At 47.3% G+C, this 26,706-nt stretch overlaps 1 long non-coding RNA gene across 2 annotated transcripts in view; it reads left to right on the top strand.

Annotated features, from left to right (window-relative positions):
- The window catches only part of LOC106045155 (uncharacterized), a 33,288-nt gene extending 25,554 nt beyond the window's left edge, over positions 1-7,734 (top strand). For both annotated transcript variants that reach the window (XR_007166697.2, XR_001212638.3), the window contains exon 4: positions 3,129-7,734. This is a non-coding gene — a long non-coding RNA (uncharacterized lncRNA). The remainder of the gene's footprint in view (positions 1-3,128) is intronic.
- The last annotated feature ends 18,972 nt before the right edge of the window (positions 7,735-26,706 follow it).

Genomic DNA, 26,706 nt, shown 5'->3' with positions numbered 1-26,706 from the left:
AAGTAATCGTGTGGAGGGTTTGTGTGCGTGCACGCACAGGCATGCCTGGAGAGACCTTACAAGGTGAGAAATAACACCACGTGTCCTTTATTTGGGATTATGTCAGGGATCGGCATGTTTGGCTCATGCAGGGGAGGGTGCTGTGCACAGGGTTACGCTCACAGCAAGGGATAAGTGCCTGAAGGGCGAGCTGGCTTCCCTGGGAGCCCCGTTCTCTCCAACTGTTTTGCCATGGCAGCCTACGCAGCCTTTTATAGGTCCTGTTAAAGCCAGCTGTTTATGAAGGGATTGATTTTAGAGGGGCACAGAGTTAATTCTTTCCCCAAATGGGAGACTGAGTGTGCATAAAGCAGACTCCATCTCTCTTCCCTCCACCCCTCCAGATAGGTGAGCCTGAGTATTTCGTGCCTTATCCTTGCAGATCTGGAAACCCTTATGGAGATTACAGTGGAGATGGAGACTATATTCTGCCTGCATGTAGATTCAAGGATAAAACGACAGATGTCTTTCATTAAACATCTCCGGAACGAGCTGTTCAGGAGGCAATATGTATTCAGATGCTATCAATATTTCATAAAGCTGTAATAGATGTTATCATAGATCCTCCATCCAATATTTATTGCTCCATAATCACTGATACATTGCACTGGGGCTCTCCATCCCTCCTTTCCTTCCTTGTCCCCCCCCCAGGACGTGCACCCAGGTACATGGCATTTAAATGAAGTGCAAACCTAGTGCCACAGTAAATTTGAAGGAGTTTGAAGTTGTTTGTTACTTCAGGCACTTTCGGGCCCGATGATAATGAAACAAATCTGTTTGCAGAAGGCGTTTTTATGGAAGGGTTTCAAAGTGAGTTGGCTCAGTGTAAATCTCTGGGTTGAGGCCATTAGAAAGCATTTAAGCTGCAGCAAGGCAGCAGGCTGTGTCTCCAAGTCTGTGGGTGTTGGAAAGCAAAGGCCTAAAATTAGCAGTGTGGAAACTATGAATGCTCTAGGAAGTTTTCTGCTAGGTCAACACTGGTAGGAGAGGTCTGAGTATGGCCAGAGCTGGACCCTGCCATCCCGACCTCACCACCATCCATCCTATTGAGCTTTCTGAGCAGCCTTGGTGCTTCCAGGGGAGTTGTGTAGGGAAAGGATTGGATCAGAAAGATTTATAGTTGGGATTTTCAAAGGAGCCTAATGGATGAAATTTTATAGCCTGTGTCACTCAGGAGGTTGGACCCTGGTCATAGTAATCCTTTCTGCCCTCAAAGCCCATCCATCTAAGGGAGGCCAGCTGTCACCTACTACGCTATTCCTAAGTTGGTCAAACTTCTAAAAAGCTTTTGGCTTTGTAACACAGGACATGCTAATGGATAAAGAGGAGCCATCCAACATCAACATGGTGCACGTTAGATGGCTGGGGTTTTTAACTGGTTTCTAAATGGAGTCCTAAAATGAGAATCCACATCAAACATCTTTGTTTCTCGTGGAGACCTTAAATGGCTGACCTTGACCCTACCCCATTCAGCGTCTCTAGCAATGATTCAGGGGAGAAAAAGAAGCCGCCATTAAATCCTCTTTGATAAACGTTGAAAGAGGCACAAAGACCCTTGCAGAGCTCCGGTTAATGATGTAGAGCCTCGGGCTTGCTTGGCAGCCCTGGGTCAAGTAAACACAGTATTTCGGTACGGTCAAATGTCAGACCATTCATCATACTTAACCCAGGCCATCTAGGAGTTAGGTATGTGGGGTCCCCTTCTAGTCCTAAGAAAGGTGGAGGATGGGGTAACTGATGACTCAGGAAAGCCCCATGGAGACAAGAGGCCATCAGACAACAACTGTGGCCAGTTTTGCGTGGGAAGGTTGTGATACCTCCATATTTGGCACAGCATCTGCAGTTCAAAAAGGGTGTGGGGATATTGGAGGGGATTCAAAGAAGAGCCAGAAAAAGACTAATGAAAAGAGAATCACACCTCTCAGAGAGCAAATCAAGGAGTGTGATCTGCTTAATTTAGCACGGAGTCGGTAATAGCTGGCTGATGGCACCATTACACCTGCAGGGAGGCGAAACGGTCGCGTCAGAGAGCTTCACAGCAGGACAGGCAGAAGCTGCACGAGCATCAGCGGCTGCATGCCTTGGCCAGGACAGCCCAACCAGAAACAGGGTGGTGGTTTTCGACAGCAAAGGAAATGAGCTGCTGGTCGTGCTGGATTTCTCATCACTCGGATGTTTTGGAAGCAATAAACTCCAAAACATCCATTTTTTTTTTTTCTGACTTATGCAATGCATAACTTACTGTGTTCCTCAGTGGGGGTTTAAACAGGGTCATGAACTGTTAGAAAATGCCTCAGAAACACCTATTTTACAGAAATTTTATCATCTCTTCAGGCTTGTGAGGCCCTGAGGGGAAGCAGACCATAAGGAATGTGTGCACGCATGTGCAGGGGGCAGGGATGATGTTTTAGGATGTGTGAAAAATACTAGCCTAAGGCTCACGTTGGTCTTGAAATTTGAAACATAAGTGAGATAAAGAGCCTTCCCTCCAAACTAAGGTGCCCATGGAGACACCGGGTGCCAGATGGGTTAGGGGACCTGGGAGAAGCTGGAGGTGCTGGAGAAGAGGAGGTCTGGGCTGCTGTCTGGTATTGGGGGCACTGGACCTCATCTCCATGTCTTTCTTCATTGCTTTCCTTTAAAACAACACCCTGAAGCCAAGCATCACATCTGCAAACAAATAGGGGTTTAGCTTTGATTCTCCATAAATCACGGGAGCAGTTTTCACTTTGGAGCTCAGCGCGAGGGTTGGGGTTTAAAGAGCTGGTTCATGGGGCAGGTGGGGAACGTTTTCATTTCTTTCTTTTGGGCCCTGGGAGCCCCCAGGATTGACTTTGAGTTTCTGTGAAACAGAAAACATTTGCTGATGATGTAAGGGAGCCTGAAATAGCTAAGAAAGCTTGGGGGCTGCTGACACTTGAATAAATCCAAATGTCCTGGTATTTGGTTAAACTTGAATCTGAATATTTGTGTACGTTTTTTACAACATTTACTTGCCTCGGGGAGCAATTTGTGGAGCTGAAATAATCCAAGAGCTTTTTTTTTTTTTCTCTTTCTTTCTTTCTGTGCTTGGTATTTCCACCCTCCAGGAAGTGAAAAGCCTTGAGAAGATTGGATCATGCATTATTTTTACCCTTGCAAATGGTTCCCAGACGCACGGAGCTCAAGCTGTGAAAAATACAGAGTGCAAGACCTCGGCGTGCACCGGCTCTTGAAATGCTGACCGGGAGGCTCAGACTGGACCATCCATCTTACGGATAACGCCTCTGTGGGGTTCCAGCTCAGGCTGCATTGCCTCACGGGGCATTGGCACAAGCACAGCCCCGTTTATCCTAAACCTCATCCCCTCTGCGCCGCTCCAGTAGGAAGAGGTACACACCTTGGTTCCTCTGAGATGAATTTCAGCTTTCTGCGGAAACCTGGCTTCCTGTCAACTTGGCTTCATCTGCTTATTATATGTAACACATAACCTCTTTAATATTACACATGGCATGTTTAACTGCTTAATTTACTTTGGGAAATATTGCCAAATGCAGCTATTCTGTTGACATATCATTTGCATGATAAACTAGTGTATTTTAAGCCACGAATAGGATGCATCTGTGAGCTATCTGTCCACACTTCTACAAGCTACCAGCATTATCTTCACACCTATAGTTGGAGAATGTAGCCCCACGTCGTGCCTGGGGAGGGATTGATCCTTTCTGCTAGGAGAGCAGAGACTGGTGGCTTGTCTACAGCAGGGAATCAGATGGCATAGTTATTCTGAAATAACTTCCTGTGTAGATGTTCTCTTTGGACTGAAAAAGACTTTTTTTTCTTTAATTCACTCAGAGCTATTTTTTTTTCATCTACTAAACTATTCTTGTTTGGATACAATCGGAAATGACGCTTTTTCCCTAGACAAAAGAGCTATTCTGGTGTGTCCCCTGCTGTGAGACCAAGACACCAAAGAGGCTCACTGCGAGGATCCTGGAGCTGGTGGCTCTCCCTGGGCAGACTGGTGGGTGGGAGCAGCCCAAACCAGCCTCTCCTCGATCCCACATCCACCCCTTGACCCCTCTCCAGACGCCTTTTGCTGGCATCCCGCATCTGCCTGCCTGTGAAAAATATATTTTTGCACCTTTCTGACGTAGCAGAGGTTGGGCTGGTGCCTGCCAGCCACTAACAAGCACGTTCTGCTCCCTCGGTGCCCTGCTCTATGGGGCAGCGTCACCTCCTCACTCTCCGTCATATTAGGCTTGCAGTCACGCAGCGCCCCGTAAAGCTTCAAGGCCTTTGAAAACCGAAGGCTGACATCTTGAAGTCTAATTTGACACGTTTCCAACAGGGGAAGCGTTTATTACATTAGACAAGTTGATGCAGCTCTCAGGTTGGGAATTGCACTTATTTGCCGTAATAATGGTGTAAAGTCCTCTTCCTTTTATTGTGTTATCTCTCTTTAATCATGCAGAGACGCTCCCCAGTAATTTTAATCAAAGGCTCAAGCATCACTTATCTGAAGACTAATGACTCAACTCAATGAGAGGAGAAACTTTGAAGAGCTTGCAATTGAGCTGGGAGGAGCGAAAAAGGAGAGTTTATTTGAAACTTTTTTTTCTTTCTTTACGTGTGTCATTATTTCACCTGAGTTTAGCTGGAGAGCCTTTGTGTGTGCAGTGAGTGGGGAAGAGCCATGGCTTGCTGCTTTTTCTGATCATGCTGCATTTAGCAACATGGATGAGAGAATGAGGTGTACTTTCACAAGAAGTCCGTTTCCATCGGAAAAAGATGATTTGGTCAAAAGTGTTCTTTTCTGTAGAGAAAAATGCCAGATTTTCTGAATCTTTTCCCTTGTTTGATGGGAACATTTGAAAGATATTTGTCTTGGAATGAATGCTTTAATCTTGAAATGCCACTTCTAACAAGAAAAGGAAGGCTCTTTTTTTTTTAATCTTTGACTCAAAACAGAAATTCCAGAAGCCCCAGAAAATTATCATAAAAAAACCAAAGAAGGTATAAAAGGATTTGTTCATGTGAGGTTTATAAACATAAACTTTCAATTTAGTGCTTATTTCAGCTATTTTCACTGAGGAAGCTCATTGTCTATGTCGGAATTCAACTGCTCTGCTTTAGATTTCTTTGTGGGCAAATCCTACGGAGCTCCTGATGCAGAGACCATCTCCTTTGGCACGGCACAAAAGCTCTGCTTGGGATTTGCTGCAGTGTTGGTCTTTGTAGGTCGAGATTATCAAAAATGGGTGCCCAGCTTGCTTGGAAGCGTGCCTCCAGCTGCCAGGGGCTGGGACCTTTCCAGCAATCAGGCCTTTTTAGGTTGCCTTGGCTACAGCAAGCAGAAGTGAATCTTCCCAAATTGCAGTGCTGTTTGAGTGACTTGCCCATGTATAATAGAGGGCTCTGTAATGGCCAGCAAACAGCATCGTCCCTGCTTTCTAGCTAGGAAAAGACATGCATGGAGTCAATGCATTGCTTGGGGATCTCAACGTTGGAAGGAAATCAAAGATTTTCAGGGCTCCTTGCAAGCCAGTGCAGAGATCCCAAAGCTTGGGGGCCAGTTTGGCCGCTTGTCCCGGCAGGACATCCTGCCTGAGGAGCCTGGATCTGCCCAGGAAGCTTCTCTGCAAGTCCCTCTTCTCTTTCCTGCAGCTCTGCACAACCATGGAACAAGCAGAAGCACTGAAAGAGAGCTTTCTTCAGTGGTGTTGGGGAGTAGATGAGAGGCAGGAGTCAACATTCAGCTTTTGGTGCAGCGTTCCCTAAGAGCTGTGTTTTTCAGACTCACTCTGTTGAGAGATCTCCTGGGAAAGACCGGGACTGAAATCCTGTTCATGGTGGTCAAGACCAAAAGTCCCCAGCCAGGATGCTGCTGCTGCAATTTCAGCTTTTTCCAACAGTTTCTTCCTGTGGGACAAGAACCAGTTTCCCTTGATGGGAGACCATGGACTAACAGCTCTTCCTTTTGTCTTCAGGACCTTGCTTTGGTGCCAGGAATGAAGAAAAAAGGGCGACACTGAACAAGATCCAATCTCTGAGTAGTTTTATCTATTTCCACTGTGCACTTGGCATACTCATGTGCAGGCACCCATAAGCAGCCACGCTTGCTACCAATTTATCACTTCTCCATTTTGGGCACGTGGATTCTGGCAGAGATGCAGGATCTGGAGTCAAACGTGGTACTGGTTGAAGAAGGAATGAACCCCCTTCACACTTCTCCTCCTGCCCTCTGTGCATTTTTCTTTCAGAGAGACTGATAGAAAGATGTGTATGGGGGGGGGGGACCTGCTCAGAAGCAGGTGACTTACAGGGTGTTTTCCAGGCATTAAATACAGCCTTGATAACAGCTTCCAGCGGGGTGCTGTTTGCCATGCGAGGACCTCCTTAGTTTGGTAACCATGGGCCCAGGAAAAAAGGAATTCCTTTCAAAGCAAGGACCACTCAAGTCCTACTGTTAAAATCAATTGAAACGAAAATGTTAGGTGCTCTGAAAGGGGCTGTGTGTTTGCAGTAACTCCTCTTTCTCCGTGGTTTTGCAGACTCCCCTCTCTGGGCCTCTTTGCGTGCCGCAGTAAGAAGCTCTCTTGCTTTCCATTTTGGTGCTCCCAACTTTTGCCTGTGGCTTCCCATCTTCCTCTCCAGGAGCCGTTTAGAGGTGATTTATGGCTGCTGGCATGTCAGAACCAGTGGGAGCTCCTGGGATGGAAACGGCTGCCTGATTTGCCATGCTGATAAGCACAAGCCAAACACACCCAGCAATGCCAGATGGCGGCAGCGTTATCTGTCACAGAGCATCTCCGAGCAGACGGATGCTATACAAACATTTCACAACTGTGGTATTATTGTTGATGCAATTACTATTAATACTATTTATAAGTGTTAAATTAACATAAATATAGCACTGTAATAATGAACACAAACCGTATTTAGCATGATTGCTGATGTAATAATTAATGACCTCTATCAGTAATGCTATCTGCTCTTGTAAGGAATGATTCAACAGCAGCTTGTCTTGATTTCTCAAAGGAAGGAGGGTTTGGGAAAAGGTTAGAGTGAGTCAGAGCCCAGGGAAAGCTGTGGGAGTTGGAGATGGTGCCCAGCTTCAGAGAAAATTGTCATGGGAATCTGAAAACCGAGGACGCTAATGAATTGTGGATTCTGGGAGAAGCAGCCAGCAGTTTGGGCTCGTGGCTCTTTTCAGGCATGATGGCTCTGTACCAGCTATTTCTGAAACGGGGTTTGCAGCTTTCTGGGCTTGGGTTTCAAGGTGGCCAGAGTATCTGAACTAGAACAATATGAAGCGTATGGTTGGTGCCTTAGTGCCAAAACAAAAGTATTCATTTGGGAATCTAAGACCCGCTACTTGCCCGTGCTCTTATTTCAACATTGCCTCTGACCTGCTGTGTGACTTTCCATAAATCTGTGCCTCCATCTGTCTTGTCTTTTCTTTTATGGCAGTCTTTTTTGGGTCCGTGTCTGTATGCAGCTCCTAGCACAATAGGGCACTGAGCACGATAGGACCTCTGGATCCCGTAACGATGCTGGTAATGAGATGACTGGGAGATTCTGGCTGGAGCTCAGGGCCTGATGGTGGTCCAGGGGCAGGGTTTGTCTGCCCTGCCTTGGAACACTGATATATGTTCAAGTCTGAGCTTGTTACCACAGCCCAGTGCTTACCTTAAGGCTTGACTGTAGCATGAGATAATATACATATATGTATATATATATATATATTTCTGCATAAGGATTATCGAGGTGTCTAACTTTAAGTGCTTAGCTCTCTTGTGCCTGAGTCAGGGTGGCTGAAACTCTAGCTTTGAGAGAAGGGCTTATATTCCCCTTGAGGTGTAAAGCTCGTACATTGAATTTTGAAGCGACTAATTCTGCTGACAGACAGAAAAACGCAAGCAGGTCTCTCAAGTACCTTCTTGCCCAGGCTGTCATGCGACGGCACGTCTTCTGGTGTGTTGAGCCCTGGGAGACGGAGAGGGCTAAACACCAGCCCTCACTAGGGGAACAGGCATCCTTTGAGTGCCCTTGCAGTGATGAGGCCCCTAAAGCTGCGTGGCACCAAAGCATCTTCCCTGCAAGGTTGTGCAGCCCCAGGAGAAGCGGTGGAGCCACCATCCCAGAGATATTCAGAAGTTGGCTGGATGAGGCCCTGAGCTAATCTGAAGCTGCCTGCAGTTCCTCTGAGAAGGAGGTCAGACTGGAGAGCTCCGGAGGTCCCTTCTACCCCCAACCTATGCTGTGATTCTCTGACATTTGTAAAAATCCCTCTTGGTATGCACATAATCTTGAGGCATTGCCTTGGAAAAATCAGTCCGAGACCTTTCTGCTCCAGTAGGCTTCTTTGGGAAACACGGGCTAGGCTATAAATGGCTTTAGAAAATATTTCCCATCTATATATGTCAAATGTAATAAAGGGAGCAGGAGGTTCCTGCCCGATAAAACAACATGAGAAAGATTCATGGTATGGGTTTTAACCTTCCCACCCCCCAAGAACTTCTTGGCTTCCCAGTGCTTTTTTAATGTGCATTGATTATGTTCTGAGGAGTTTACTGCTCTGTTAGAAAGTCATTTAGGGATTTATTGGGCTGGCCTTAAATACTGAAAGTGAGTCATTGCCCTGCCCCGCTGGTGATGTGCCTGAGCCTAATGGAGTTCAGGAGGGGGAGACGGTGGTCCAGCGGTGGGAGCTGGTGGTGAAAGCCCTCCCAGGGAGCTTTATTTGAAAGGTAAAAAATGGGTTAAGCAAAGCTCATTAAGGCACATCGCTGCTAGTCCACGAGTACATAGGAATCGCCTAATTTCCTCTTCCACCCTGCTTAATCAGAGATAATAATAGGATTGCGATAGGAATTCAGACCCGATGATGATGAGTGCCTTAGAACAAAACCAGCTGTGTAGGCAAAGCCCAGCTCTTCGTGCTGGTGACAGGGCATGAGGGATTTTTTCACTGAAGGCTTTTCACTGAAGATCAATGGGACTTGGCTGCCCGCCTCCCATCATAAAATTGAACTTCTCCCTCTCAATTCAGACGACCATTTGTGAGACGTGTTGGCAGTTCCCCTTCAAACAGAAGGGGAATACCGGAGATTTTCTTACAATTTAGGATTTGGCTCAACCTGAATCCTGGGATGGGCCATCAGCCAGGAAAACAGGAAACCCTCTCTGGAAGGACCATTTGTAGCTTTGTTATTTTGTAGTGCTTTGCTGCAGGAGGTACGCTTGGGATTTCTGGTTCATGCATTCATAATAATAATAATGATGATGATGATGATGATGATGATGATGATGATGTTAAGACACTGAGCTCCACACCTGCAGGGTGTTCCCTCCCAGCACGCAGTCCCAGCTGTGAAGTTGGGTTTCCCATCCAGTGGCTCCCAGAGATCCATGGAGTCGAACTCTGTGGCTGTGCTAAGAGCACAAGCCAACTTCATCATCTCTGTTTGCTTTTGCACTCAAGCTTTTCCTGCACTTGCAGCACTTAGAGACCCCGTTCCCCACTGGTGCACCTCTGCACCCAGGTGTGCAAGGAAATCCCGCAGACCTGGGAAGGCTGAGGTGGGCTCAGGTGAGTCCAACACTGTCAGAGGGGTTTGGATGGCTCCTCATGCCAATGCCAGCACTGTTTTGGTGGCAGGTCTGCTGTAATCAGGCAAGCTTAGGGTCTGCTCTAATTTACATCACTTAACTACCACCCCCTTTATCCACGCAGTGAGCTTGGAAGCACTCCCACTTTGCCAGTGCAAAATGCATATTTGTGCCAAGTCAGAACATCTCCAGGAAGGACTTGGTGATGCCATGTGAGCACCAGCTCTCTCTGCAGGGATTTCCTTCAGCACCTCGCTGGGATTCTGCAGCTGGGGAGGCGAGCCTGCCCTCCCTCCACACCAGAGACCTGGGCTGCATCCGAGATTGAGAGGAACCAAAGCAAACTTGTGGAGGAAGAACAAGGCAAGTCCTTTCTCAACTTTTTCAGCTGCAAAGGACAAAAATCTTAGCAGCAGGAAAAGGAAAAAAATAATATCTCAGCTTCAGTAAGGAGGGAAAATAAGTCAAGTGAAATGTGCAGTGTGAGAGGAAGCCCTGAGCCCCCTGCCTGAGAAGTTCTGGGTCCTAACACTCAGAGCAAATCCTTGTGCTCCTGTGGGATGGGCGCACATCTCAGCACAGCGCGGGGTGGTTTGGGGGTCTGCTGGAGCAGATCTGACCTGCTGAGGTTGGAAGGCAACGGCTGGTCTTACAGAAGAATTCAAGGAGAAAAAAGCATTTGCTGCTCTGGAGGGGTGAATTCAGAAGGGGGAAAGCGGCTTAATGGTGATAAATCATCCTTTCCATGGGGGAAATGTGATGCAGCACGAGAACACAAGATGTGCTCCGGGCTGGTTCTCGGTGCGGAGCACGGGGAAGGGCTGGGGGCCAGGCTCTCAGCTGTTAGGAATTAACATCACCCCATCCACATCAGGAAACACGCACTGGATTGTACCAGCTCTTGGGTTTCAGCTCCTGAGGCCCCGCTCGGGTGCTGGAGGCTGAAGGCAGCTGCTTTTGGGTTTCTGGAGCTGGGGAGTCTGCAAAAAGTTGCTCTCATTGCATTGGAAGTGCTGGTCAAAAACAGATGCTGCAGTCTGGGAATTGGATGGCAAGCTTTAGGGTACATCGAATTTGATGTTTTCCCATGAAAATGTCCTTGTTGTATTGGGTCTGTGTAGAAATAGAGATTTCTGGAACATATCCCCCCTGACCCTGTAAGCACCAATTTGATTGGAAAGCGTTCATTTCTTTTCTTCGGGAAAATATGAATGAAATGCTTCCCTCCGGGCTGAAGTTAAACTGTTTTGTCTGAGTTGCCACAAGTGGAGCTTTCTGGGTAAAAATTGTCACCTGGAACATTTCTGTCAGGAAAATCAGAATGGATATAGTCAAAGTATTTTGCAAATTCAAGTTGAATTGTGACAGCGAACAAAGAAACCTCTGCATAACACCTGGCGTTCTGCCTCTCAACATTTTTAAAATGAAATGAGCCTTAATTCAGGACTCTTTTTTTTTTGCCACTTAATTCCTTTTCACTAAAAAGCACATGCGCACACACACGGAGGTAATATATAAATACAAATGAATCTTTTCAGTCCAAAGAATACATTTTGCTCTTATCAAAATGGATTTCTCCTCGGTATTTGCTCTGCAGCCATGCCTTGAGGGAGATGACTGTGACCCCCTCTTTGGCTAAGGGACCCCTGGGACTGTTTCTCCTTCATGGTTCAGGGATGTCAGCCCCGGCTTGGTGCCTGTCCCACAGCTTGCCCAGGCTGAATGGCAGCGTGGGCAGCGGCAGGTTGATATCTTTCTGCACCAAAATGAGTTGTTTTGACATTTCTGAACAGAAACTGTACAGGATTCCATTTCTTCCATTTTTTTCCCTGTGTGTTTTGAATTTTCTGTCCTTAGTTGGGACAAGCAAATGTCAAAACATCACATTTGACTTTCTATTGCCTCTCGTCTCCCAGCCACTGGCTCAATGGGAGCACTGGGCTGAGGGTTTGTTGCCGCCGGCATCACCCAGGCTTGGCCCTCACCCTGCAGCAAGGCTAGACTCACTGCTCCGGGCTCCCGACAGCTTCAAGAAGAGCTTTTTTTTTCCACAGCAGCCAGCAAATCACCTGCTCCTTACTCCTTTTTTTGACAGCAGGTGCTCTGCAGGCTCGTTGAATTATGTTGCTTCCACCCGTCGCAGGGTGGAGGTGAAAGCCCCCAGCTCTCCATCACGGGCAGCCAACCCGTTCCATCCAAAGAAATTTTACCTCTGTCCCACTTGAAAAGGCTTGAAAAGCCCTTCAAATTCCCCAAATTCATTTATTTCCAGGCTGGCTGGAGGTGACTGTGGGCAGGGAATGGCCTGACCTGGATTTCCTCTCTCCCTGACTTGGGAGCTGTGCTCTGCTGACGCCTAATTACATCCAGGCGAGCGTAATGCACGGAGCTGGGCTCCAGTCTCAGCTTCTAAATAAAGCTGTTCGCAGGGTGTGGAGGCAGAGGAACGAGCAGCCACAGAACCATTAACACTGCCATGGGAGTTAATGGGTCCTAAACAATTCCTGCCTTTTGCTGGGCCTGCGTGCAGTGCAGCAGCCGCCTGTTGAACTGCGGCCTCTCCCTCCTCTGTTTAAAGCCACTTAATATTTTATGAACATGTGTAAAGCAAGGCACTAGCCTCCATCTCCTCACCAGACCTTGATAACTTACTTGCCATTTTTTATTGTGCATTAAATGCTTTATGGGAGTGATTGTGAAACCTTCAGAGGTGCTTCCAGTGCAGCTGGCCTCAGTGTCTTCTTTAAAATGTGACAGCCAGGAATGGGTGCTCAGCTCTTCCCTCTTCACTTTACAGGTGGCACGTAAAATGTCCCCGATGGTGGCCCCATTCAAGCACTGGGATGGGCTGAATAGGGAAGTGGTGGATGCCCCACGCCTGGAGGTGTTTAAGGGATATGTGGACGTGGCACTAAGGGACGTGGTTTAGTGGTGGGACACGGTAGGTGTGGATGATGGTTGGACTTGGTGATCCTGAAGGTCTTTTCCAACCCAGATGACTCTGTGAGTCAGCTGCACCGGTGCAAATGAAAGTCAAGTTCCTGCTCTGAAGTCTTGCCTGGGCTTGATCTAGCCCTGCCTATGGGGACACAGCGACAGACAGGGATGCTGGGGAGGATGTGCTGCTGCTTGATGTAAGCTGGAATTTGCTCAGCAAAGGTTTGGGACAGCGTTAACGGGGATGACGGATGCACAGAGCTGTGCATCCTGACGTGTCTGAAGCTGCAATAGCCAGGGGAGCACCGTGCTGGGGTACCCATGGTGTCTGTTTCCTCCTAAATGAATCCTAAACTGGCAGTGATGTAAGAGGGAGGGAGGCAGGGATTTCTGGTTATGATTTCTGCCTCAGTGAGGTTATTTCAGCTCTCTGTGGAGAGTTTTGCTACTGCTTCATCTTGGAGATGTTTATGATCCACGGGGTTGAGCTGTGAAATTGCAGATGGGGAAAAGGGCCTGTGATGGAGGAACGGACTGGGGCAAGTGCAACGTGTCCAGGGGATGTGCCAGCTGTGGGCTGCTCCTAGCCTGAACCTCATAGCTGGCCCTACTAATCTCATCTTCTTACTGTAGGCAGTGATGAGAGTTTTGGGTGCTACAGGGACCACGGGAGCTCCATCACAGTGTGGGCCTGGGCAGGGAAATGCGAGGAAGGAGAGCAGGAGCAGTTAGGCAGAAGCGAGCTGCTATTCAAGTCCACCCCACCGGTATCTGGTCACACCGCTTTGCCTTGTCTGTGTTTGCAGGGCAGTAGAAACCCTACAGCAGGAGTAAAAACTCTGTGTACTCATCTCCTGGGATTTTCTGCCAGTATCTGCCTTTGATTCTGGAAGATAGCCTGGTAGTTCGATTGTTCGTGTCTCTTTGACTTCACTTTCCAGCTGCAGAGATGCATGGCAGGCAAGAACAGCTGGGGAAAAAGAAACTCTTGGAGAATACTAAGAGAATATGCATGGGCGGAGAATGGGTTTTAAAATATATAAACACAGGTATTCACCCTCAAAATGTCATCCTAAGAGTTACTGTGCTTCTGTTTAATCACAGAGCTGGTATATTGGGACTGACATGTCCCCAGACTCCTGTCCCCTTCCCTCCACGTGTCACCTGTAAGCCCTCGCTCGCACAAGGGAGTCACAGAAGGACCAGAGCCTGCGAGGATGGGTCCCAGTGCCTGACTTCTGGGCTTTTCCTTCTTGTGCATGCTGTACCCCAAATTTGCCAGAGAGAATTAGATGCTAAAGGGTTCGTGAGCAGAGCTAGGATCCTATGAAAAGCCAATTTGCTGAGAGGGACCCCAGCTGCTTATTGTATCTGGCAAAACCTCCCACAGCACCTCAGGGGAGACACAAGCTTGAAATCTTAATTAAAAAGCAGAAACCAGGGTTTCATGCTAGGCTGATATTGTGACTCTCTTCTCTTTATGGACAATTCTTATGCAAGCTCCTACTGTGTCTGTGGAATTGCTAATTTAAAGGAAGCTACAGATTTGTGCAGAGCAGGGCCTGTGTCAGCAGTGTTTAACGTCAGGAGAACGGAGGTGTGTGCTGATCACTTTGGCTGTTAGGAACTTTCTGCTCGTTTTCCTCCCAGTCTTTCTCTTTTCCCGATATCTACTCCAGAAAGTGCCCAAAGGAACCTTGTCGTGATTTGGGGTATATGGAGAGAGCACCGATAAACCAGAACATCAATATTCAGCACTGAAACTCTGTTTATGGCCAAATAATGATAAGGTCCTTATCAGCAAAGGTATCAAATACAGGATTGCCAGCTCAGAAGTCTCCTTTGGAAATCTGCAGGTGAAGTTGTTTTTGCAGGACAGAGTTGTTTGGACAAGTACACAAGCACCTCTGATTGAGGAGGCTGAGCACAGGGTTTGAGAGACCTGTGATTTATTTTTTGATTTGATACAAGCCTGATGGAAATTTTGGGAAGCCAGGCTGACATTGTCAAATCTGGGCCAGTCTATAAGCAGCGTGATATGACAGAGCTGTCCCATCTCCAGATGAAAATGGACTGAGCATACCAGCCTCAACAAAGGGCTGGCTCTCTTTTTGTGTCTAATTAGGGATGTGCAAGCTTTTCTTTGTATGCATGACTTTGAAAAATGTAACTTCATTGCTTTAGTTCCTCCATCTCTGGAAGAAAATAAAATCTGCTGTCCCATTAGATCAGTGGGTGGAAAGGGACTGAGAAGGAACTTGGTAGTGATGAGAAAGCTTATCAGGCCTGAAAGTGCCGTTCACTGGGAAGGTCCTGAAGGACCCCACGCTAGGCCAGAACTAGAGACTTTTCAGGGATAGGTGGCACCTTACACACACAGGTGGCCCTGGGGACCCCAGTAGCTCCTTCATGAATCCCTTGGGCACCACAGGCCTTTGGCCAGGCATGACTTGCACTTCCTTGCAGAGATTCAAAGATTTGATTTCAGAGTGATGCCAACAAGAGATGAAACTCAAGATAACTTTCTCCCTCCCCTTATGGCGGAAGGGCTTGCAGATGATGCCTAATTTAATTGTGAAACTCACTTCAGGGCACGCTACAGAGACCAAAAGCAGAAATGGGTTCAAAACGTCATTAGTGAAATATGTGCAGAAAGGGGCCATCAAGGGCTCTTAAATACAGGTTACAGATGCATCAAGGCTCAGGAAGGCCCCGAGCTGCAGATGGCCAGGATCAGGAAGGGTTTATAGCCACACGCCTGTCCTGTTCCTGTGCTGGCCGTACAGCAGGCTGGCCTAGATGGACTTCTGATCTGATCCAGGAAGCTCTGCTCATGCCCTTATCGCAAATGGCCTCTGCTGCATGATTAGAGATTGATCTAACAGAGCTGGAAGGAAATTCAGACTGGACCTGACTTTGTTGCTGGTTCCTCGCAAGAAGGCAAGTCATGGCTTTGGGTTTAGGCAGTTTGTCTTTCCCCTTGTCCCAGTGATGTTCAAATTTCAGCCCCGTGATCTGGTAAGTTTGCAGAACCTATAGATCAAGGCATGGAAAAGAAACCCTCTCCTCCCACAGCAGTGGGGTACGTGGCCACGGCGCAGTGTGGTTTTCTCTGGGACTGTGGGCCTCAGGGGAGTACTTGAGCATCCTTCAAGCTGCAAAGAGTGAGAAGACAGAGCAGGCAGGCGCGAGGTGCTCGTGCTCAGTAATGCCGTTTCCAGACAGAACAGGCCAGCGGTGAAGTAGGTTGATGGATTAGTCTATCATCTCAGTGCAGCGAGGTTTGCGTCTGCCTAAGGGCATGGCTGTAAATGAGCCCCTAATGGATTCTTCTCCTAAAACTTCTCTGTAATACAGAAATAGCTGCATCCCTTAGAAGTGGAGAAGGGGGGTAGAGAGAGGCTGGGTGTCACACCGGCAGAGAAGGGTGGCAGAGCCCCGAAGTGGCAAGGATGGTGAGGAAACCTCTGCTGCTGCAGCCTGGGTGATGCTGGGACTGGTTGGAGACCATTAACCGGGAGAGTTAACAGTCCCCCTTGCTCCCAAACTGTTCCTTTAATGCTTGCTAGCTTTTCTGCTGCCACATTTAAAACCATCACAACTATTAGTCCTTCCCAAATCCCACCACTGAGAAGAACTTAAGTACCGGATGAGGACTACAGATCCCCCCGCCCTGTTCTCTGACCCCACAATTCTCCCCTCCGACCACATCCCTGCACCCAGGACCCCCGGTTTGGCTCAGACCTGGGACAGGAACAGCTGGTGGCCTCGGTGGGTGGGCCGCTCTCCTTGGGCTCCTCGTCTGCAGCCACCTCCGCCTCACCTCCCTGCTGCAGCAGCCCTTGCTGTCCCGCTGGGTTAGCAGAAGGAGACGCAGTGCTGCTATTTCTGTGCGCGCTCAGCACCGCTGAGGACTCGGAGATGCTAATAGTGCCATGTCGCTCCGTGGTGTCTGCAAACAAACAAATAAAGAGCACCTGCTCCATGACGGCTTCCGCTCCTAACAGGTTTTGTTGGCTTTTGCAGCCCCGGGATGGATGGAGGTGATCCTGATTGTGCGGGGCGACCTGGAACTGGGGATCCTACCAGGAGGATACCAGGAGGATCCTACAGAGGAGGCTGCAGGAACAGGTACGGGTGCTGGATGTGGCCATGGGGGGCAGGTCTCTGTGCCAGGGGCAGGCTCATGGTGCCTTGTGCCTTGGCACAGGGGTGACTCTCACCCACATGGTCTCCTGCCTCTCTGCACCGGCAGGGATCAAGTGTGAGCCCTCCAGAATCTGTCCCGGCTGAAATGAGAGCAGGGAAACTGAAACACGGATGGAGGTAGCTCCAGTGTGTGGCCCTGAAAAGCCCCAAGGCAGGGGTGGTGTGGGAAGAAAGGCTTTGCAGCTGCCACCTCCACCTAGCAGGGGGCTGCAAGCAGTGGACATGCAGGGAGCATAGAGCCATCGCAGCAATGCCCTCTCGTGGGGACTCCTTCGGCTGCTGAGATCCATCCCCTCTTTCAAGAAGCTGGTGCTATAGGATGCTCCAGCCGGGGGAAAATACAATTATGGAAAACTGTTTTCTTTCTTCTTTTTTTTCCTTTTTTTTTTTTTTTTCCTTTTTCCAGCATGCCTGTTAGCCAGGGTTGTGATTTTGCTTTTTTCTCCACAGTCCTCTTAAGCCTACCAATGCCAGCAGTCTTTTTCTAGTCCCCATATACATTGGAGCCTCCAGCTCTGGTGGGACTTGAGTGTCGATCCTCAAGTCCCCCACCTCCTGCCCCAAAAATGCAGCGTTGTGCGTTCCTCATGGAGCTGAGCAGTGAAGGGCTGCAGGAATTGCCCTTTGGTTGCTCAGCCAGTGACAGGATCAGTCCCGGCACTCACTACAGCCATGCTGCTCTCTCTTGAGCCAAATATGTGATTCAAGGAAAAAATATTTCTAATTGTTTGTTAAGTCGCAGTGATGATCTTGGGTCTTGTACAAAGCCTGGCAGACTCTTACCTTGCAAGGAATCTTTTTCATCTGCCAAATGATTTCCTTCCCATTTTCTTCCATCATTTTTATGGACTTGCAGCCGTGTGCAGGTCTCGTTGTGTCTCAATGGGAGGTGGGAAATCCAGCTCGCTCTTCGCAGTAAGCACCTGATTCATCACCGTTAATTCCTTTTGCCATTTGCCATAATAACAATAATCAAAATGAATTAATTTGGTGTTAGCGGAGAAAGAACATTGAAACTGCATAGGGATGGTGCTGCAATCAAATAAGATACGTGTCTGTTTAAAGTAAGATCTCTCTTTTTACTACCTGCATACCTACCAATGACTACATTTTATTCTCAAGGACAGGCTATCATATTAATACAACTTACAGTTATTCTAAAATGTTTTCCATCTTTCACTGCTTGTTCTAAATATTTTAGTAAACATAAAGTGGATTTTTCCTTTTGTCCTCCCTTAGCATGAGGCAGATGATAAAAACTGTAGTTTCCCCACAACAAGCGTACCTTTTTATAGCTTATTGGGAATCAAGCAAAATATATCAATTAGATGATCGTGTGGAGCTGCTCCTTCTTTATGGGATAATAACTCTAGGCAGATAGAAACAAACACCCTGGGTATACGGCTATAATGTTTATTAGCCAAAGATGTATTTATATGAGGCTAATAGGAAACACCATCAATTTAATATTAACACTAGATAAAGGTCAGGTCTAATAAATGATGTATACATTTAAAATGGGTGCCAGATTTAGGGACCTGTCTGAAATAAATTCTGAGGTGCTCAGTCAGCAGCTTTATACTGCAGTTAGGACTTGATGGCCTGGGCCATTCAAGCTCAGGTGGCTTTTTTTTGTGATGCTCTGGGGCATTTTTGGATAAGTCAGCTGCTGGCACCGTCCATCTCCTCTCTGCCCTTCAGGATGCCTTTTTTCCTGACTCAGGAGGATGGTGATCTCTTGGCAATGCCAACTGCCCAGCAGAGGTGGCTGAAGTAGTCCCTTGAGGCGAGGGATTTTTTCATCCTAATGTTTGCATGGAGGAGACACTGGATGGGAAAAAGTGCTCCAGCTATAGGAAGACCTCAGAGAAACGCAGCACACATGAGGAACAGCTGAGCCAGCACCTCCTGCCTTCCTTCAGGGCTGAGAAACCTCCTCCATGGTAGGCAATAGACCTGCCTGTGCTCCTGATTTGCACCAATACTGTGCAGGAACCCCATAATGATGTTTGGGTTGGGTCCCCACGATATGCCCTAGGGTGTCTCCCCTTCTGGGAAGGCTCCACAGCCCCAGACAGAGAAGCAGGAGGCAGAAAATAGGCCCACGGCGCTGTGCGTAGCCCTGGGCCATTCGAGGCTCTTGTCTCTATTTTCTTCCCATCATTCGGAGGCGAACTTCATGGGGGAAATATGAAAGAAACAAATTAGAATTGCCTCGCTGGTGTGACAGCGAGGAGAGCTCTGAGTTTGAGAAGCTGAATGGAATGATAAATCCCATCACTTAAAGCGCGTAATGAATTTTCCTGGAGATTTGTCTCAGTGTAAAGAGAGAGGGGGGGAAAAAAGGTATGAAATTCTCCTCTGATTTTGCAGCAGGGTTGCAGGCTGCTCTGACTGAAATGTGTAAATCTGAAGAGTTTGTGCTTGCAGTGCATTCAAATAAGTTCCCCATCCTTAATAGTCCTGGGTGCAATTTTCAATGAAATGTCAAATCATCTTTGCCTCCAGTGGCATTTGGTCTAATAACGTTATTTTGCCCAAGCAGCCTAGGAGAACTAACGTGTTCCAGGAGTAATTCTGCAGCTAAATATAGAAAAGAGGATTTTTTGCATTACAAGAAAACATTTTTATGCTGCGAGAACTTCAGTGGGGGGTTGGAAAATCCTTTGCTGTTGATTTGTTGGGTGACCTTGGAGAAATCACTGTCCTTAAGTCTCCTTCCCTCTCTGATCTTCTCCTGTACTCAGGTTTCAAAGTCTTTAGGGCAGGGACCAGCTTTTGTTGTGTCCTTCATAACTCCAACACCTAGTGTGCCAGGCTTATCCAGGAACCTTGCAGACCAACTGGTAGATTAGGAAATATTTCATTTTTTATGACGTGTAACATAGCTATAGATGACCAGTTGCAATGTAGGGGCCATGAATTAGATCCCTGCTGCTGCTGCAGTGTTGGATTTTCCAAAAGAGTCCAAATGAGCGCGATGCACGTGTTAGAACTAGTTCCCAGCTCAGGGAGGAAGGACATGATGACACAGAGGCTCCTCAGATCCTTTGTTTGGGGAAAATGCAATAAAACAGGCAAGAAAGAGCAGAGTCTGACCTTTCCTCAAAAGCAGACCTCAACAGCCCATAGATGAAGCCTTCTGCAGCCTCTGCTCCCAGTGCACTCCAAAGAAACGTGTTTGATGCACTGTAATCCAAAATATTCCTACTGTTTCTCTGAAATATATATTCTAAGACATGAACAAACATGTATATGTATCTTATGGTGATTGCAAACAAGAAAGTGTGGTTCGTTTCCATGAAGACTGTGCCTGGAGTAGGAGGCTGGGAAGTGAACCCAAGATCTCAAACTTTGGCAGGACGAAAACCTCAGTCTACAGCTCTCAAACTCAGAAAAGCAAAGTCTGTGTACTCTGGGCTCTCTTTCTTCCAGCAGCTCCCACTTTTCTATCCACATCTAAATAGTGAGCTACACCATGTTTTCTTAAAAAAAATAAAAAAAAATTAAAAAAATCAGTTCAGTTTAGTTTAGTTTTTTTTGAGAAACCCAAAGTAAAAGCCCTGCAAGTTGCCTCTTGTGGGAAGGAAACTTAGGGCATGAGCAAGTCTACAAATATGTGCTAGGAAAAATCCGTAAAATAAATGATATTCCCTCAGGTAAAAGACGAATGCTCCTCTGTGTTCAGACTATGTTTTTATTGCTTTACTGCTGTTTTTATCCAGAACTGTGGGTTGGCTGTCCTGGCCATGCAAAACCAGCAGATTTTAAAGGAATCCTGAGGATTCTCTTCAGAAAGCACATTTTAAACTTTAAAAAAAAAAAAAAAAAGACTGATTCGTTCAAATTTTTGCACAACTACTGATAGGACAGCTCGTGGCCATGTCTCACCAAAGGGGTTTTGAACAATTTTCTGAGCTTCAGGGCAAACATCGCTTTTAGTTCCTGGATGCGAGGATCACACCAGTGGGACACCCCCAGAGGCAAAGGCACACACTCCTGTCCCCTCTCCTGGTCATGGGGACACCTCTTGTCCCTCCAGACCCACCTGAGCAGCTCCCACCAGCGGTCATCTCCCTCCCCGTCCCCGTTTGCAGCAAATATTCCAAGCCCATTCATCTAGCCCAACGATGGACAATTAGGGATTTGCAGCACGAGGGACATTAGTCACATTGATTTGGCTTCGCAGCTCCAGCCGAGCTACCTTTAGCTTCACGCAGTACATTAATGGGAGCAATAGGCATGACAACTCTTACACACAAAGGCACCGGGCCACTTACAGCTGGTAAATGAACCTTGGAACTTACATAAAGCAGAAGGTAATGAAGAGTAATAGAAGTTTTAAGCAATTCATTTTTCTCTCTCGTTCTCCTTCCCACCTTCTCTTTTTTCCCTTTTCCTTCACCCCTTTCCTTCAAGGGCTAAGACAAGCTGACGGGTCTTGCTCAAAGGGTGTCCTAAGGGGAGGGACAATGCCCTCATTGTCATTGCTGCTACTGCAGATGGGGCTTGGGGATCAGCGTCATGAGAAGGGGAAGGAATGGAGCAGCCATCCTGCTGCTCCCAGCACTGCTGAATTAAAATTTGCAGCCTAAAAATGCTGCAAAATTTTGCAAAAAGAAGAAAAGAGTGGCAAGCACTAATTTTAGTGTAGACAACGTTCAAAATACCCTGAAATTCATAAATTTGAAAATTGGAACAACAGAATCGATTGTCTTATTTTTCTTTCTCTGTTTTTCCCTGGCAGGGCAGTGTGGAAGAAAGCTGGCTGGACATTCCTGCGACTAACAGGGTCCTAACCCCATCTCCACCTCCTAGCCTCAGATCTTGGCTTAAGGACAGTAGGGATAGGCCATGTATGTATGCACACGTGTATCTGTCCGGCTATGTGCTCCACCACGTCTCTGTTGCTTGGTTTGGGCAGGTGAACGTGGCTACGGGGTTTCAAGGATGAAGCTCAGCGTTTCGGTGGAGATCTTGGTTGACCCAAGCTTAGCAGAGCTAAGAGGTTGACCCAAGCTTAGCAGAGCTGCAATTCCGGGGACTGAATATCCCTGGGGAGACAGTTGGTTCAATTTTGGAAGGATGGTTTCCTACGCTGGATGTACCTAGCTAGAGGGATAGAGCAGAAGGGCCTGGTGCAAGGTTTTGGGTGGGCAAGGTCTCTAAAGTGCAGATGACTTTTGTAAACCAGGTGCCAGTAATGGCTTACAACTGTCTAATGTGAAAGGCAGTGACTCTGCTCACCAGCTTCAATGAGATTTAATGCAGCCTAATGTAACAATTTTTGCCTTAGCTTTGCCTGATGCACTGATGAGCTGAGAGTGGTGGTGTACTCCCCCCCACACCCAAAAAATAAAAGCCTTTCCCGGGGGGAAGGAAAAGCCGTGTCTGCAGTGAAATGTCTCAGCTGAGTGGAAATGGGAAGGCTGAAAGCCAAAGAAATAATTTAGCAAATTACCAAAAAAAAAAAAAAAAAAAGCTGGTTTAATTCATTCCTATTTCCTGAACTACTCATGGCCCTGGAAACCTCCTGACGTGGTGAAAAACAAGCATTTTGAAAACATTTCATCACACAGATAAAGTGGAAGTCTTGAATTTTTACTCTTGATTTAGAGACAGAGACAATGTAGGGAGTAAGAAAATTCCAGTGGACCCTTCCTTGCTGCAGGGGTGCACATACTCTCGCTTGAATGCCGTGGCATCGCTCACGGTTGGCAAAAGCACCCTGGTTTTGGCAGCCCACCAGCTGGCAGCTCTGCAGGGTGCAGCCTGATGGGTTAAACCCTATGTTGGAGCACTAAAACCTGGGTCTGCTCTCAACCAGCCACTGCGTGACCCTGAGCAGAGCGTGCTTTCCCATTTCCTTCTGGAAAATGGAAACCGCTGCTTTTACGTGTCTCGAGCTGTGGAGCACAAGGGTGGTTTGTTGTGAATGCAGCTGAAATTTGCTCTCCTACCCATGGCACGAAGTAGTGCAGTGCACATTACACTTTCCTTTATTTGGGCTTTAGATTACGGAACTAAAATTAAATTTAAACTCTTTGCAGAAAGGTAATTTTTCCTAATCACTCACACTGCTGCACAGATCTCTACAACTTGATTACATTCTAATTAGATTAATTGGATGGAGAATAATTTCTTTCTCCAAGAAGATCAACTACGAAAGACAAGCAATTCTATAGACTCTGCATGGGAAAAAAAAAATACAACAAAAAACCCCAACCCTCATTCAAATCTTTAAAACCAAAGCACAAAATGCGCAGTAATTAAATTGTTAAAGAATTTATGAGCATATCAGGATGAGCTAGGGTGGTTTTTTTTTCCCCTTTCCCCTCTTGCATCATTTTCCCTCATGCTCTCCCTCTTTTTCTCCTGACCATAAAATGAGATGTGGAATTCCAATTCCTTCATTGATTTTTGAGATAAAAATTTAAGAAACTCAAGTAACAAAAGGTTGCACTCTCACGTTCTGCATGCAAAATGGATTGCCTTTGTTACAGGGGCAGAAAATATTGAACTGTATAATGCTGTGAAATCTTTGCCCTGAATACTAATAGTCATTACTTACCAGAAATGAACGCAAGCCGAAGAGGTTCAGCATCTCCCAGTTGGCTTTGGCGTCTCAACTGAGACTGCGAGACTTGGGGCTCCAAAAGGGGCTCGAGGGCTTTGTTTCTCTGCCTGGCCGCATATCACTGGATGTTGGTTGGGTAGCATATGTGGCCCTTTCAGAACAGTGCTACCAGGAGGTTCCTGACGTCCTCACTGGATTTTTTTCTTTGTTATTTACTCAGGCAGCACTTGCCTTTGCTGGGCAAGTGCTCAGGCTAAGGTGGGACAATTCCCAAGTGTAGAGATAAGACAAGTGGTAACGATTTTACACAAGTAGTAGATTTAGCTTTAATATTAGGAAGAAATGTTTTACTATGAGGGTGGTGAGGAACTGGAGGAGGTTGCCCAGAGAATCTGTGGGTGCCCCATCCCTGCAAGTGCCCAAGGCCAGGCTGGATGGGGCTTTGGGCAACCTGGTCTGGTTGCCCCTATGGCAGGGGGTAGGAACTAGTGGCCTTCAGAGGCCCCTTCCAACCCAAACCACTCTATTCTATGAAATCTGTAGCTATGAATTCATCCTCCCATGGGAGGCATGGTCACTGAACAATGCACATTTGGCATGGATAGGAGATGCTGGGCTGCAAACACAGCTGCCAGCAGCTGGGGACCCGTGGGGGCTGCAGGCAAACCCATCCCTGAAGCTCCTGGTGCCGCTCAGCACCAGGCTGAGCAGCGTCAGGGCCCGTTAACTTCTGGGAAGGATGCAGCGGCACCTCAATTGCTCTCCCTTGACTCTTAAAAATCCATCTGTGATTAGAATAAAGAGGAAACTTCGCTGCTTGACCTTCAATATGCCCGAGCAGGTCAATTATAAGGGAGCCAACGGGACCAGATACGTTCCGGTGAGTCTCAGGTCAACGCTGCTCTTTCCCAGCTGGCCTACAAGACTACTGAGAAAATGTGCCTACCCGCTATTCAAGGAAGGAGCAAATTGCACCTATCTGCAGCTGCATTTAAGCTCATCGCTGCTAAATGATACAGCGTGGAGCCCTCTTCCTTTTAGCTTGCAGCCATTTGTTTCGCTGTGAGACGGGCAGCAGATTTATGCCTCGCTAGTTCGGCGGCTCTGCAAGGTGTTGGGCTGCTTTGTGCTGAATGTTAAGTGAGCTCCGGAGTTTGAAATATGAAAAGTATTTGGATAAGGCAGATAGGCCACCTTGAAGACATAATCCACAGGAATAATGACAGGGCCCAGCAAAGCCAAAGCAAGTACTTAAATTAATAGCAAGAGATCTATTAAAGGGATTAGCCACATGTTGTAACACTTACAATGCTTTATCTGACGGTGGTTATGGCAGGAACTATATATTTCCCCAAAACAAATAGCTAGGGAATGATTTATAGATTAGAGAGGGTGGAAAGAAACTTTACAGCCTTGAATTTCCAAACCTGGAGGTTTGGCGGGGGCAGAGGCACGGTGCCTTGGCTTCTGGGGACATCTCCGTTAGCGCCTTGGGACTGGGACGTAGCCACTAAGGGCTCCTCCCCGCTGTCCCCATCACCCTTTGGGTGACATCCTGGAGCCATCCCGGAGCAGACCTGGCTCATGTCCCAAGTGCCTGGCTGGGAGCATCCCAGCGTGTCCCACCACATTCAGAATATGGAGCAGGGCTGGGGCTGCTCCAAAGCACCCCCACACCCATATAATATTACCGTTAACATCGCCAGAGCCGAGGACACAAATATTGCCTTTATTTTCCAAGCGGAGCTGTGTTTTTGAGGACCTTACTTTGGAGAAACCTCTGGGGGAAGCTTGCTGCCCTCTGCAACTGCCGCACAGCCGTGCTGGGCAGGGCTGTGGCTCCACGGCTCATCCGCTCGGGCAGTCGAACACCATGAGTCATTTCTGAAAAGGTAAGGCCCTGACATTTTGTCAGCACTAAACGGGCAGCTGGAGTGTATATATGCGCATATATCTCTATATCTACAAATATTAAAATGGCAGATTTGAGCTGTCAAAGGTCTGAGTACTGGACTTTACAGCCTCACCTTTTTTTTTTTTTTTTGACAGAGCTCTGTGTGTGCCATTTGTAAGACGAAAAAAAAAAATAAAGCAGAAGATGGAAAACCTATTGTCAGAACCACACAGAAGGGATGGAGCTTGCTCCTGGATCCCCAGGTCTGTAATATTTAACGTGATTCCTCTCCAAACCTGTCTCAGGGTGATAACAGCAAAGCTCCCCAGGACTGCCGTGGGAGGAAAAGCCATCCTCTAATCCTTAACGTCTCATTGGCACGTAGCAAATTCTGGGATGTTCACAGCCTCTTGAACCTCCCGGTTCATGGTGCAGCCTGAGCAGCTCTTTTATGTTTCCTGCCTCTTGTTAGCTAGTTTTAAGAGAATGTAAAGAAAGGGAAAATCAGATTTAGTCATTTCTTTTACAATATGCCCCTAAAAGGGGCCTCATAAAATATGAATTCCACTGAATGTGCTTGTTTCTAAATTCAGAACATGTGTCCGAGTGAATTTGTAGCTCAGGAGATGAAGGACAAACTGCCTGGGACAGGAAACCTGCAACGAGGCAGCCGCCCTCTCCTTTACCCCCTGGCCCCAGCCTGCTGGGGCATTTTTTGCCATCAGCTCCCAAAATACATCACTTTTTGCCTCGTCCAGCCAGGCAGTCCCACCAAATCCCACTTAGGCTGCCATATCCATATTAGATGGGCACAGGGGAATGTGCTGATGCTCCAGCCCTGGTTCTTCCTCGGGGTCCAGCTCCCGGCCTCACTTTGCCTTCCCCCAGCTGCACGAACCGAGCCTGCCACTTCAGTTCGGGGGGTGGGGGGAATAATTTTCCTCCCCTGCTGAAACATTTTGAGCTCATCAGAGCTCCTTCACCAGCCTCACCGGGGTAGGGAGAGGAGCTCTCAGACACCGCCTGCAACGTGAGAGCTTAAATTGCTTTTGATCTGTGCAAATAATTCCCCCGGCGATTTTGGGGAGGTTTTGTTTCCATTTCTGCCGTGTTAACTTTATGTTTGTAATAATTAATTTCACGATAATCAGCTCAACATTGTGCAATGCAGAATCGTTTTAAACCAGAAATGTCTTCTGTTTTGCAGATATCAAGGCTGAAGCATGAACAAAGACGAAAATGTCCCGGGGGCAGGCAGAAGAGAGGTGCTGGGAGACAGCCTCCTCTGCTAGATTTCGCTTTTACCAAGTAAATATTTTCTAAAGTCCCAGCTTCCTCCTTGTTTCTGAGGACTTTCTTGGCTTCCAAGTCAATATTTTCCTTCTCTTCCTCCTCTAATTTTCTTTTTTTTTTTTTTTGTTTAAGGTGTGATATAGTCTCTCTGGAATCCTTTCAG

Source organism: Anser cygnoides, chromosome 24, assembly GCF_040182565.1.
Source record: "Anser cygnoides isolate HZ-2024a breed goose chromosome 24, Taihu_goose_T2T_genome, whole genome shotgun sequence".
Classification (NCBI taxonomy): Eukaryota; Metazoa; Chordata; class Aves; order Anseriformes; family Anatidae; genus Anser; species Anser cygnoides.
Note: the sequence above shows the minus strand (reverse complement) of the source record. Positions and strands in the feature narration are given on the sequence as shown.